Below are 15,059 nucleotides of genomic sequence, written 5' to 3' on the forward strand. Positions count from 1 at the left end.
TCTGCTCAGTTATAAGAATGTCTATGACATTAGCTCTATGGCTATTGGTTTCTAACACCATTGAGTATACAAAAAGGAGAAACAGGATTACTCCTACTAATTTAATTTGACATTTGAGCTGGCTATAAAGGAGGCCTTCCAGTAGAAACGCTGGTGCTTTCATGTTGAAGTGAGTTTAAAAGGCGGGTGAACTTCTCTGGGTTGCTTTTAGAGCAGGGTTGTTCTCTACGGTGGAGCAGAGCAGCATGAAGGCCAGGGAGCCAGGCCACTTAAGGACCAGCCTGGAGATTCCACCATGGATACTGCCTTCACACACGGGGGCTCTGCAAAGCACCAAACTTCAGAATGAACTCTCTGTCCCCGAGGGCTTAGAGCCCTAATCTGAGACCAGACACCTGACTGAACAGCACTCCAAATCAAATGCACACTAGGTAAGCAGAATGACACTGGAGGTGTGGGGAGAAATCCACTTGGAGGGGTAAGGTAGGGGCTGGATTTAGAGGAGTTTGATGACACAGACTTGGAAGTTTGGTCCTGGCAACCAGGAAAAGAAGAGAACAGGGGAATTCAACAGGAAGAAAAAGGCATCTGCTGCAGTCATGACTTGGTAAATGTCCACTTGCCATTTACTTCTCCATCCTGGAGTCTGTCCTCAAGGTTAGGAAGGAACGGAAGTCATTCCAAAGACCCAAAGAGCTTAAGATTTCCCAGAAACCTCGCGGTTCAAAAAAAAGTGTGAAATGCATCCAAAGAATGACTGTGGTCTCAGAGAATGTTGTTGGCAACTCTCTCCTTGTTTTTCCTACCCATTTCCTCTCTATGACCTTCTCTAGTTCTTTCTTCCGCTCTTCACCATCTTCCTATTTCTTCCCCTTCAACTACCTTTTTGTTACTTTTCCAAGCATGTGGTTTATTAGAAATAGAAGCATTCTGGTGCTTCTGCCAACCATATGATTAGGGGCAAGTCACTTCACCTCTGTGACCCATGTTTTGTCATCTGCTCAGTAAGGGCACTGGACTAAAATTTCTAAGTTGTGATGGTCCGTGGATGGCTAGTGTTTACCCTCCCTTCCTTTCTCCTCATTTTTCTTATCCCAATTTTTGGGCCTGGGAGAGGGCATCTCTCAAGGCTAATATGCTTTTTATGAATATTAGGGCATAGCATTAATAATAATAGCTGCGGTAGATTATATTTTCCAAAGATGGCCCCCACCATACACCCCACCCCACGTGCTCTTATTACACCATGGCATTGACATTCTCCTATTAGGTGGTTATGTCTGTGTCCCTTCGCTTGAATTTGGGAGGAACTTGCGACTGCTTTGACCAGAAGAAGACAGAGGAAGTGATGTTGCGCCAATTTCTGGTCCAAGATCTTCAAAAATCCTTAACTTCCAATTTCTGTCTTGTGGAATACTGGGTCGTGAAAGCCAGCCACCCTGCTGGGAGAAGCCAAGTATCCACACAGAGAAGCCCTGTGTGGGTGTTTGAACCAACAGCCTCTGCTGAGTTCCCAGCCAGTAGCCAGCATCAACTGCCAGAACCTTGAGTGAAGAAGCCTTCAGATATTCCAGCCTCTGGCTGTAGAGTCACCCCCTCACTTCACAGCTGAGGCTTCAGACATTGTGGAGCAGCGATAAGCTGTCCACACAGTGCATTTTCCAAGTCCCTGATCCACAGAATCCGGAAGCGTAAGAAAAGTTGTGGCCTTATGTCATTAGGTGTGGGTGGTTTGTTAACAAGGCAGTGAATAGCCAGAATAGTAGCTAAGCTTTACTGAATGCTTGCTGTGTGCTTAGCATAACTCTAAATGCTTCACGTGTAATAGCTCATTTAACACTCAGAGCAGTCCTATAAGGTAGGTACTTCTATTCTCGTCCTTTACTGAAGGGAAATTGCGGCAAGAGAAATTGAATAGCTTGTCCATATTTGCCCATCTGGTAATCCAACAGAGGTGGTCCAGCCCTGGGGCCCTACACACTTCACCATTATGCTATTACGCCACTCAAAAACAGGATTTTTTGAGAGGATACAGATGTATTTCAACCATGGTTTATATCTGGAGAAAATCATGGGATCAGATGCCTGGCATCTTGAGGATCGGCTAAATAAAAAGTTAGGAAAGGGCTTCACAGCTGTTAACTCATTTAAATATCAAAGGAACCCTGCCAGAGAGGTACTGTTATCTTCCTTTTCTTAAAGATGAAGAAGGGACACCCAAATAGGTTATACATAACCTGCTGCTTATACGCATACAGCTGGTTGGGGGAAGATTGGGATTTGAACCTAGGCCTGTCAAAGTCTAAAGGTTGCTTTATCTGTTAAACTACCCACCTTCCCACTAGGTCATGTGGGCAATAAGGACTGGAAAGATGAAGATTTAAGAAAATAACATACAGAATGCATTTTTTCTTATTATAAAAAAGTCCTAATTACTATAATAAAAATATAATATCGGGCATCTAAGCTCCTAGAAAGATGACACTGTGCCTCACTTTTGATTCCATGATTACATGGCAGGCACTTAATTAATGTTGGTTTAATGTATGAGTATGACTATTTTGTAGTTGTTCTATGCTAATGTAGATTCCTATTATTCAGATTCATTATTTATTTATTATTTAAATTTATTAATATTCAATTATTCAATAGATATTTATCTGCCATGTCTCAAGTTACAGTTTAACTGTATTAGGATACAGTTTTCAACAAGAAAAATAAGGTTTCTGCTCTCATGAAACTTACATTTTAATTAGAAAGCAAATAAAAAAGTTGTATAAAGATGCCTATGTGAAACGGAGAAAGCAAAGCATTCTAGGCACTAGAAACAGCTCATGTAAAAATGTGCTTAAGGGAAGCAGGAAAGCTAGGGCTCTTAGAATTGGGCACGAACCCAAAGTGTTTGAGGGACAGTGAGAAAGAAAGTGGGCTGGAAAGGAAGGTGAGAAGAGCGGTATCATGGGTCAGAAGGGGAGCAGGGACTGGATCGTGTAGGGGCTGGATTTTATTCTGAGGATGGTGGGGAGCCACTGGTGGTTTCAAGCCAGGAGTGGTATGATTAGACATATTTTAAAAAGGTCACTAGATGCTGTGTGGAGAATGGATTGAAGGGGCCAATGTGGAAACAGGAAGACCTGTTTGGAGGTCATTTTAGAAACCCAGACAAGAGAACTTGTGCTTTGGACTAGGGTGATGGCAGCAGTGATAAAGAGATATGGACAGATGTCAGATGCTTTTGAGGGGCAACGTCAGTATAATCTGCTGTTGTATTGCTTATGCGGGAATGAAAGAATGAAAGGAATCATGGAAGGAAGGCTTCTAGTTTTGGGTGAAGCACGTGGTTGGTGGTAGGGGCAATGATGGTGTTATTTGATGAGGCAGAGAAGGTGGTGCCCCTGGGGAGCAAGCTGGTGGAGAAAATAAGAGACCTACGGTAGTAAAAACATGTCACAAGACACTCAGTGAGTGCTTAATGATAATGGCTGTCATTTATCCAAGATGCGATCATGTGCAGGATAATCCATATTTCTTAGAATGCCCCCACAGGGCATTATTTAGCATTCACAATTTATTAATGACCTTGCTGAGGCTAAGAGATTAAAGAAAGTTGCCAGACTACTCAGCTAAGAAGAGGAGGAGCTGGGATCAGGACCCATGTTGCCCAACAGAAAGGTCTTCATTAAACCACACTGCCTCCCAACATCAGCAGGTTTCTCCCCTAGGTCTTCATCTTGCAGCTCAGTTTTTTGTTTGTTTGTTTGTTTTGCTGCATTTGCTGCCCCCTGCTGCTGGTTCAATGTAACTATTTGTAGGGAGGAGGGGTTATTCTGGAAGTGGCCATGTTCAATTAAGCTCAACAAAATCTGTTGGACACAAACTAATCACAAGGGTTTGTGGAAGGCTTTGTAGGAAATATACACGAAGAGGAGACAGGCCCTGCCCTCAAAGCCCTGTAGAAGTGACAGATGTTTCTTGAGCAAAGGAGTGAAATGCCTAAGAGGCACAAAGGAGAACAGGAAGGGAAATCCCGAAGGGAGGTGAAGGAAGTAGGGAGTAGGGAAGACTTCTCAGAGGCAGTAGCATTTGAACTGGATCCTGAAGGAAGGGCGGAGGTTGTGGGAGAAAAGACACCTCCAAACCAAAGAGCTTGCTTGAGCAAGGCCAGACTGGCGTCAGCGAGTCCTTGGAACACAGGTGCAATGGGCAATCATGGTTAGAGCCTGAGCACTGCAGCAAGAAGACCTCTGCCAGGCTCTATCACCGACCTCTGGGATGAACCCCTACAAGTTATTTAACCTTTTTGAGCCTCAGTTTGCTTTTCTATAAAACAATGATAATAACAGCATCTGCTTCATAGGGTTCTCATGAGATATAAATGATGTAATGAATTTGAAGGGCTTAACACAGTGTTAAATCATAGGAAGTGCTATAATTCACCTGGGGATATTTGTAGGGGAAAGAAAGCCAGGAAGTTGGAACCAAATCTTGGAGGGCCTTGAGTGCCGTGTTAAACATTTTCAACTTTGTCTGTAGCCCACAGGAATCCATCAAAGCTTTATGAGCCAGGGACCAACATGAGTACAGTTGGCCTTTTGTATTTGCAGGTTCCACATCTGTGGATTCAATCAATCATGGGTGATGGAAAATATTTGAGGGACAAAATTCCATAAAGTTCCAAAAAGCAAAATTTGAATTTGCTACAACTGTTTACATAGCATTTACAGTCATTTACAACTTTTTACATAGCATTTACATTGTGTTAGGTATTATAGGTAATCTAGAGATGATTTAAAGTATATGAGAGGATATGCCTAAATTACATGCAAATATTACATCATTTTATATAGGAGGATTGAGCATCCATGGATTTTGGTATCTGTGGGGGATCCTGGAACCAACCTACCACCTCTCCTTCCCCCCAAATACCTAGGGAGGACTATAATCTTCTGAAGATAATTCTGGTCTCTATATAGGGCGATAGAAAGCAGGTGACCTGTTACAACGCTATTAAACTTTCTCACTAAGGTGTACGTAATGTGTGAATGTGTGTTGTACCTTGTATTTTCATTCCTTCACAAATATTATAACTATAAATTTACATGAATCAAAGGCTGATTTAACACTTTGCAAAGGGACTGTGATTAGATGTGTTTACTAAGGGAAATATTTTAATTTTCCTAGAAAGGCTTCAATAGTGGAAATCTATGTAGTACAGAAGCTTCACACTAAGATGGGCTCACTGAATAAGACAAATTTGTGTGCAAATATTTTTCCAAAGTAGAGATAAGGAAAGAAGTCACTCTTTCAGAAATGAGAACAGAAATGATATCAACAGGGGCAAACAGGAAATATCTTTCTTAACAATATCGTATATTAACGCATATATGCGGAATATAGAAAAATGGTACAGATCAACCAGTTTGCAAGGGAGAAACAGAGACACAGATATAGAGAACAAACATATGGATACCAAGGTGGGAAAGCAGGGGCAAGGGGGGTTGGGGTGGAATGAATTGGGAGATTGGGATTGCCATATATACATTACTAATAAGAAAAAATATCAAATTGTACACTTTAAATATATGCAGTTTATTGTATACCAAAAATAAATAAATTCATAAGAGAAAAAAAAGAAGAAAGGAAAATATCTTTCTTGGTTTCATTGAACAAGCAGATTAACCCAGAAGCAATCTCCCAACCCATGCAAAAAATTTTCCCCCAGGCTGTCCCTAAAAGGAGTTAAAAACAGAGAGGAACAAAGTGATAAGCACACTTTCTTTTGAACTTAAGAAAATTTGTCCCTTTCACCATAGTTGTTCTTTTAACAAAATTAATTTTTAACCCAAATTAGTGAGGCTATTTGTTCGTAACTGTTTTGTGAGCAACTTCAACAACTCATAGGAAAAATTGCTTTAGCAAAAATCAAGCAAACTGATTCAAGAAAACAATACTTGCTATATGCAAAGAAATATATAAAACCATTTGCTCTTTTTTGAGCATCACAGAGTAGAAGTGAGTTTTCTGAGTTCCAAAATCCATAGAGTCACCAAAGCTGAGAAAGCTGTGAACAGAGGAAAGAATTACTGCCAAGATATGTACCTGTTTGACCTAATGAATATGATTATATTTAATATAGCACCTGAATGAACATTTATTTTCATTGTTGTAACTTTTGTTTTGTTTTAAAGCAAACATTTACTATCTTCTATTACACCCATCCTCACAATATAGTCTCCTAGGCAGGAAAAAAAAAATCTGTGGCTTGATACATTCATTGAACCACAACCTAACATTGGGTGAAAAATGAATCATCTTATTACCTCATAAATTTCTAGCTATAATTTCTTGATTTGCTTTGAATTCAAAACATGTAAACTGTTTCAGGAGAACTGGATTTTAGCAACTGTTTTGGGATGTGCGATATCTGATTTGAAAGACCGCACCTTTGTCTACCACTGGTTGAAATCACTGACTCTTTTATTGCCTTGATGAATATAAAGTCCCAACAGTGATGACTGCTTTGCAATCTGCTTACTTAAGCACATACCTACACTTTTTAAAAAAATGTTTTCCTGTTTATTTGTCCTGCTGTTATCACAGCAAGATAATAGCCTCTGCTTTACCACTCCATTTCTGTGCCTATGATCATAAAAAGCCTGATGGATCAATATGAGGCTTTTAATGTACTTTTCCTGCCTTTTTCATTAAAGGTTTGCAGCCAGAATGCTAAAATGCAGTTGAGACATAGTCTCTTTCTAGTGTTTGGTTCCCAAGAAGTGCTTCCCAGGGAGAATGAGGGTCTATACATAGTGGCTTTCAACAAATAAAGCTGTGGAGCTTCCGTTCCAACAATTTTATGAGACTTTTGCCTTCTCAGGCATTAGAGATTGTTGAGCAGATGTTTACGGCATCCTCCATGTGCATTCTAAAGCACTGTCTTCATCTGAATGTTTAATTCTCATTGTGAGCCGAATAAATCAATGAGTTTATTCCAGTGCACATCAGTGGTGTGCTGGCAAATGGTTAACAACAGGTTCTAGGGGGGCAAGGGATAGCCCTGATTTGCAGCATTTGCTGATTTCTAAGGTGTGAATACTCCCACCAAGGCCATTTTCAAGCTACCAAATGATATCATTGAATGTGGAGTTGGGAAAGAGATACATAGTAGTACATCATTATGCAGTATGGTACAAATACAATAGATATAAAAAAAAACCCTCGCTAGTATGGATAATAGTAACATGTAGCAAAATAATTAGCAAGTGATGGGGGTTGAATTTTTATTGTCTTTGTTTTTAACAATATTCATTTAGTTGTAAGTTTACATAAATTTTACTAATAAGTGTGTTTACAAAATTCCTTAAAACTTAACAGTTGGGTCTGACAAGCTGATTCCAACAGGCTGGTGCATATTTTTCCGATCGAAAAAATTACCTTTTCCTAGTAAATGATCACCTCCACAACACTTCTGACCCTTAAGAGAGAAATCCCAGCAGCCATTTTTCTGGAAAGCTGGTTACATTTACAGAAAGCAATCAGAAAGGAAAATCAGTTGTGGTAGCAGGCTATGCTCAACATTCAGAGGGCAGACCATCTGGGCCCAGTGCTGGGAAGGCTTCAGGTGGCATGACTATAACCCAGCCAGCAGTGGTGTTCTATGAAAAAACATGGAAACTGTGCAATAGGGTTCAACAATTCTGTCTTGGAATTCACGCTATATACTGTTTACTTAACCTAGTCTTTTAATGGAGGTGGGGGGATGGAATTGGACTTTAGGTCAGTAATAAGTTTTTCACATTATTTGTTCTTGCTTTAAGAGCACATTGGCATTATTTACTGGGGCACATCTGTCTTTGACAATGTGCTCATTCATTCATTCATTCATTCATTCTCCATATACTTACTGGCTTCCTATGGCAGCCAAGGTGAGGCAGGAGGCAAAGTATGTTTAAAGACAAGTAAACTAGTCTCCTCTGTCCTGGAAGCCACAGTCTAGTGGGGAGACAGATACGTATATAAATCATAATTTAATATGTTAGTATTTTATTACAGAAAAAAAGTGAGCCATAGGGATGAACAATTGATTGGAACTTTTCACAAACTTCTCACTAAACAAATTAGGGAGCTAAGTAATAATTTAAAGAAATATCCCAAGAGGTGCATGATGAGGAAAGGACCCACTATTTCAGGCCAGTTTTATTTGCTGCATGTATCCTCTGCTTCTGTTTCGGTAAAGCTGCATCTGAGTTGTCTAGTCAGCCCTTTGTAGGAAAGGCTCAGTGCTCTGACCTCATTGGGACTCAGATTAGCCATAAGTCATGGCACAGAGTCTAGCTAGCTAAAGATAATGGGGTTATTTCAAGATACAGAGAAGCACGGGTGTTTGGGGAAACCAAGGATATTTTATTTCCTTCTTTAAGAGCTAGGCCATTACTCTTCTGCTTCTCTCGTCTTCTGCTCTCTCCCTGCTGAGTGATGTCCTCACTTTACCTTACCCATGGCCCAGAAAAGCTACCCTAGCCTCCTCTGCAGCATTGTCACTCTCCATATATTACATCCCTTTGACCTCTCTCTCTCAGTGCCAACCCTTGAAGGGTTAGGAGCTAATTCCCCATCTAGTAGGCTGATATCAGGACTGGGAAAAAACACACTGTCCAGAGCACAACAGTTTAGGACAATAGGTGGTCCAGGAAGGAATTCCCCAGAGGGAAGTGTGGGTGGATGGGCACTGCAGACTCTGGTGGGCAATTCCCAGGAAGTGCTGGGGAAAAGCACCTGTCCAGAAGTACCAGCCCATGTCCTTGGCCTTGCTTTACTGTTTTTTTTCCTTAAGAACCTTTACTGAGATACAACTGACATACAATAAACTGCATATATTTAAAGCATACAATTTGGTATATTTTTTCTCATTGGTACTATATGTATGGCAACCCCAATCTCCCAATTCATCCCAACCCAATCCCCCCTACTTTCCTCACTTGGTGTCCATATGTTTGTTCTCTACAATTGTGTCTCTATTTCTGCCTTGCAAACCAGTTGATTTGTACCATTTTTCTATATTCCGCATATATGTGTTAATATACAGTATTTGTTTTTCTCTGACTCACTTCACTCTGTATGACAGTCTCTAGGTCCATCCGTGACTCTACAAATGTCACAATTTCATTCCTTTTTACAGCTGAGTAGTATTCCATTGTATATATGTACCACATCTTCTTTATCCATTCATCTGTTGATGGACATTGAGGTTGCTTCCTTGTCCTGGCTATTGTAAATAGTGCTGCAGTGAACATTGGGATGCATGTGTCTTTTTGAATTATGGTGTTCTCTGGGTATATGCCCTGCAGTGGGATTGCTGGGTCATATGGTAACTCTAGTTTTAGTTTTGCAAGGAACCTCCATACTGTTCTCCACAGTGGCTGTACCAATTTACATTCCTACCAACATTGCAAGAGGGTTCTCTTTTCTCCACACCCTCTCCAGCATTTACTGTTTGTCGATTTTCTGATGATGCCCATTCTAACCAGTGTGAGGTGATATCTCATTGTAGTTTTGATTTGCATTTCTCTCATAATGAGTGATGTTGAGCAGCTTTTCATGTGCCTCTTGGCCATCTGTATGTCTTCTTTGGAGAAATGCCTATTTAGATCTTCTGCCCATTTTTTGATTGGGTTGTTTGTTTTTTGATATTGAGCTGCGTGAACTGTTTATATATTTTGGAGATTAATCCTTTGTTGATTCATTTCCAAATATTTTCTCCCATTCTAAGAGTTTTTTCATTTTGCTTATAGTTTCCTTTGCTGTGCAAAAGCTTATAAGTTTCATTAGGTCCCACTTATTTATTTTTGTTTTTATTTCCATTACTCTAGGAGGTGGGTCAAAAAAGATCTTGCTGTGATTTATGTCGAAGAGTGTTCTTCCTATGTGTTCCTCTAGGAGTTTTATAGTGTCTGGCCTTACATTTAGGTCTTTAATCCATTTTGACTTTATTTTTGTGTATGGTGTTAGCAAGTGTTCTCATTTCATTCTTTTACAAGTAGCTGTCCAGTTTTCCCAGCACCACTTATTGAAGAGGCTCTTTTTTCTCCATTGCATATCCTTGGCTAATCCTTGTCATAGATTAGTTGACCATAGTTTATCTCTGGGCTTTCTATCCTGTTCCGGTGATCTATATTTCTGTTTTTGTGCCAGTACCATATTGTCTTGATTACTGTAGCTTTGTAGTATAGTCTGAAGTCAGGGAGCCTGATTCCTCCAGCTCTGTGTTTTTTTTTTTTTTTTTTTTTTTCCTTAAGATTGCTTTGGCTATTCAGGGCCTTTTGTGTCTTCACACAAATTTTAGGATTTTTGGTTCTACTTCTGTAAAAAAAAGTCACTGGTAATTTGATAGGGATTGCATTGAATCTGTAGATTGCTTTGGGTAGTATAGTCATTTTCACAATGTTGATTCTTCCAATCCAAGAACATGGTATGTCCCTCCATCTGTTTGTGTCGTCTTTGATTTCTTTCATGAGTGTCTTATACTTTTCTGAGTACAGGTCTTTTACCTCCTTAGTTAGGTTTATTCCTAAGCATTTTATTCTTTTTGTTGTAATGGTGAATGGGATTGTTTCCTTAATTTCTCTTTGTGACCTTTTATTGTTAGTGTATAAAATGCAAGAGATTTCTGTGTGTTAATTTTGTATCCTGAAACTTTACCAAATTCATTGATTAGTTCAAATAGTTTTCCAGTGGCATCTTTAGGATTTTCCATGTAAGGTATCACGTCATCTGTGAACAATGAAAGTTTCACTTCTTTTCCAATTTGGATTCCTTTTATTTCATTTTCTTCTCTGATTGCCATGGCAAGGACTTCCAAAACTATGTTGAAAATGCTGGCAAGAGTGGACATCCTTGTCTTGTTCCTGATCTTAGAGGGAAAGCTTTCAGGTGTTCACCATTGAGATGATGTTTGCTGTGGGTTTGTCACATATGACCTTTATCATGTTGAGTCAGGTTCCCTCTATGCCCACCTTCTGGAGAGTTTTTATCATAAATAGGTGTTGAATTTTGTCAAAAGCTTTTTCTGCATCTATTGAGATGATCATATGGTTTTTATCCTTCACTTTATTAATATGGTGTATCCCATTGATTGATTTGCATATATGGAAGAATCCTTGCATTCCAGGGATAAACCCCACTTGAGCATGGTGTATGATCTTTCTAATGTGTTGTTGGATTCTGTTGGCTAGTATTTTGCTGAGGATTTCTGCATCTAAATTCATCAATGATGTTGGTCAGTAAGTTTCTTTTTTTGTAGTATCTTTTGTCTGGTTTTGGTATCAGGGTGATGGTGGCCTCATAGAATGAGCTTGGGAGTGTTCCTTCCTCTGCAATGTTTTGGAAGAGTTTGAGAAGGATGGGTGTTAGCTCTTCTCTAAATGTTTGATAAAATTCCCCTGTGAAGCCATCTGGTCCTGGGCTTTTTTTTGTTGGAAGATTTTTAATCACAGTTTCAATTTCATGCCTTGTGTTTGGTCTGTTCATAGTCTCTATTTCTTCCTGATTCAGTCTTGGAAGGTTATGCCTTTCTAAGAATCTGTCCATTTCACCCAGGTTGTCTATTTTATTGGTATATAGTTGCTGTAGTAGTCTCTTATGGTGCTTTTTATTTCTGTGGTGCCTGTTGTAACTTCTCCTGTTTCAATTCTGATTTTATTGATTTGAGTCCTCTCCCTCTTGATGAGTCTTGCTGGAGGCTTATCAATTTTATCTTCTCAAAGAACACAGCTTTTAGTTTTGTTGATTTTTGCTATTGTTTTCTTTGTTTCTATTTCATATATTTCTGCTCTGATCTTGATGGTTTCTCTCCTTCTACTAACTTTGAGTTTTGTTTGCTCATCTTTCTCTAGTTTCTTTAGGTGTAAGGTTAGATTGTTTATTTGGGATTTTCTTGTTTCTTGAGGTAGGCTTGTATTGCTATAAACTTCCCTCTTAGAACTGCTTTTGCTGCATCCCATAGGTTTTGGGTTGTTGTGTTTTTTACAGTTTTTTTTTTCCTGTAATTGATTTCTAATCTCATAGCATTGTGGTCAGAGAAGATGCTTGATACGATTTCAATTTTCTTAAATTTACCAAGGCTTGAGTTGTGACCCAGAATGTGATCTATCCTGGAGAATGTTCTGAGTGCACTTGAGAAGGCAGTGTAATCTGCTGTTTTGGGATATAATGTCCTATAAATATCTGGTTTATTGTGTCATTTAAAGCTTGTATTTCCTTATTAATTATCTGTGTGTATGATCTGTCCATTGGTGTAAGTGGGGTGTTAAAGTCCCCCACTATTATTGTGTTACTGTCAATTTCCTCTTTTATAGTTGTTAGCATTTGCCTTACGTTTCGGGGGCTCCTATATTCTGTGCATAGATATTTATAATTGTTATCTCCTCTTCTTGAATTGATCCCTTGATCATTACGTAGTATTCTTTCTTGTCTCTTGCAACATTTTTTATTTTAAAGTCTATTTTATCTGATATGAGTATCACTACTCCAGCTTTCTTTTGATTTCATTTGCATGGAATAGCTTTTTCCATCCCCTCACTTTCAGTCTGAATGTGTCCCTGGGTCTGAAGTGGGTCTCTTGTAGACAGCATATATATGGGTCTTGTTTTTGTATCCATTCAGCCAGTCTGCGTCTTTTGGTTGGAGCATTTAGTCCACTTACACTCAAGGTGATTATCGATATGTATGTTCCTATTACCATTTTTTAAATTGTTTTGTTTTGCTTTTGTAGGTCCTTTTCTTCTCTTATGTTTTCCACTTAGAGAAGTTCCTTTAGCATTTGTTGTAGGGCTGGTTTGGTGGTGCTGAATTCTTTTAGCTGTTACTTGTCTGTAAAGCTTTTGATTTCTTGGTTGAATCTGAATGAGATCCTTGCTGGGTAGAATATTCTTGGTTGTAGGTTCTTCCCTTTCATCCCTTTAGATATATTGTGTTACTCCCTTCTGGCTTGTAGAATTTCTGCTGAGCAATCAGCTGTTAACCTGATGGGAGTTCCCTTGTATGTTATTTGTCACTTTTCCCTTGTTGCTTTTAGCAATCTTTCTTTGTCTTTAATTTTTGTCAGTTTGACTACTGCATGTCTTGGCATGTTTCTCCTTGGGTTTATTCTGCCTGGGACACTCTGTGCTTCCTGGCCTTGGATGGCTATTTCCTTTCCCATGTCAGGGAAGTTTTCGACCATAATCTCTTCCAATATTTTCTCGGGTCCTTTCTCTCTCTCTTCTCCTACTGGGACCTCTATGATGCAAATGTTGGCACATTTAACATCGTGTCAGAGGTCTCTTAGGCTGTCTTCAGTTGTTTTCATTCTTTTTTCTTTATTCTTTTCTGCATCAGTGATTTTCACCATTTTGTCTTACAGGTCACTTATTTGTTCTTCTGTCTCAGTTAATCTGCTATTGGTTCCTTCTAGTGTATTTTTCATTTCAGTTATTATGTTGCTTATCTCTGTTTGTTTTCTCCTTAATTCTTCTAGGTCTTTGTTAAACTTTTCTTGCATATTTTCGATCCTTGCATCCAGTCTTTTTCCAAGTCCTGGATCATCTTCGCCATCATTATTCTGAATTGTTTTTTCTGGAAGGGTGCCTATCTCCTCTTCATTTAGTTGTTTTTCTGGGGTTTTGTTTTGTACCTTCATTTGGTACAATATCTTCTGTTTTTTCATTTTCTCTTTCTTTCTGTGGCTGTGGTTTTCAGTTCCACAGAATGAAATACCAGTGATACTGGTTGGTACTGCTGTCTGCCCTCTTGTGGAGGAAGCTCTCTAAGAGGCTTGTGCACACTTCCTGATGGGAGGGACTTGTGGTGGGTAGGGCTGGGTGTTGCTTTGGTGGGCAGAGCTCTGTAAAACTTTAATCCACTTGTCTGCCAATGGGTGGAGCTACATTCCCACCCTGTTGGTTGTTTAGCCTAAGATGACCCAGCACTGGAGCTTACAGACTCTTTGGCAGGGCTAATGGCAGACTCTGGAAAGGCTCACACCAATGAGCACTTCCCAAAACCCTTGCAGCCAGTGTCCCTGTCCCTTCAGTGGGCCACCGCTGCCCCCCATCTCTGCTGTCAACCCTTGAACCAGCAGGTAGGTCTTGTTCAGTCTTCTATGGGGTCACTGCTCCATCCCCCTGGATCCTTGTGCATACACTACTTTTTGTGTGCCCTCCTAGAGTGGAGTCTCTCTTTCCCCCCATCCTGTGGAGATCCTGCAGTCAAATCCCACTGACCTTCGAAGTCTGATTCTCTGGGGATTTCTCCTCCCAATGCAGGACCCCCAGGTTGGAAAGCCTGACATGGGGCTCAGAACTCTCACTCCAGTGAGTGTACTTCTGTGGTATAACTGTTCTCCAGTTTGTGAGTCACCCACCCAGTTGCTATGGGATTTGAGTTTATCACAATTGTGCCCCTCTTACCATTTCATTGTGGCTTTTCCTTTGTCTCTGGATGTGGGGTGTCTTTTTTGGTGAATTCCAGTGACTTCCTGTAGTTGATTGTTCAGCAGTTAATTGTAATTCCAGTGCTCTTGCAAGAGGGAGTGAGTGCACATTGTTCTACTCTGCCATCTTGAACCATCTCAGCTTTTTTTTCTTTGTTGTAGTTGATTTCTAATCTCATAGCATTGTAGTCAGAAAAGATGCTTGATATGATTTCAAGTTTCTTAAATTTACCAATGCTCACTTTTTGGCCCAGCATGTGACCAATCTTGGAGAATGTTCCATGTGCACTTGAATGTATTCCGCTGCTTTTAGATGAGATGGCCTATAAACATCAATTAAGTCCATGTGGTCTAAGGTGTCATTTAAGGCCTGTGTTTCCTTATTGATTTTCTCTCTAGATGATCTGTCTGTTGATGAAAGCAGGATGTTAAATTCCCCTACTATTATTGTGTTACTGTCAATTTCTCCTTTTATGGCTGTTAATATTTGCCTTATATATTTTGACGCTCTTGTGTTGGGTGTATATATATTTACAATTTTTTTAGCTTCTTCTTGGATTGATCCTTGATCATTATGTAATTTCCTTCTTTG

The 15,059-nt window shown here is 39.7% G+C and overlaps 1 pseudogene; it reads left to right on the plus strand.

Moving 5' to 3' along the window:
* The first annotated feature begins 13,985 nt into the window (after nucleotides 1-13,985).
* Nucleotides 13,986-15,059, plus strand: part of LOC130848804 (flavin-containing monooxygenase 5-like) — a 73,127-nt pseudogene continuing 72,053 nt past the window's right edge.

This window comes from Hippopotamus amphibius, chromosome 3 (genome assembly GCF_030028045.1).
Source record: "Hippopotamus amphibius kiboko isolate mHipAmp2 chromosome 3, mHipAmp2.hap2, whole genome shotgun sequence".
Lineage (NCBI taxonomy): Eukaryota > Metazoa > Chordata > Mammalia > Artiodactyla > Hippopotamidae > Hippopotamus > Hippopotamus amphibius.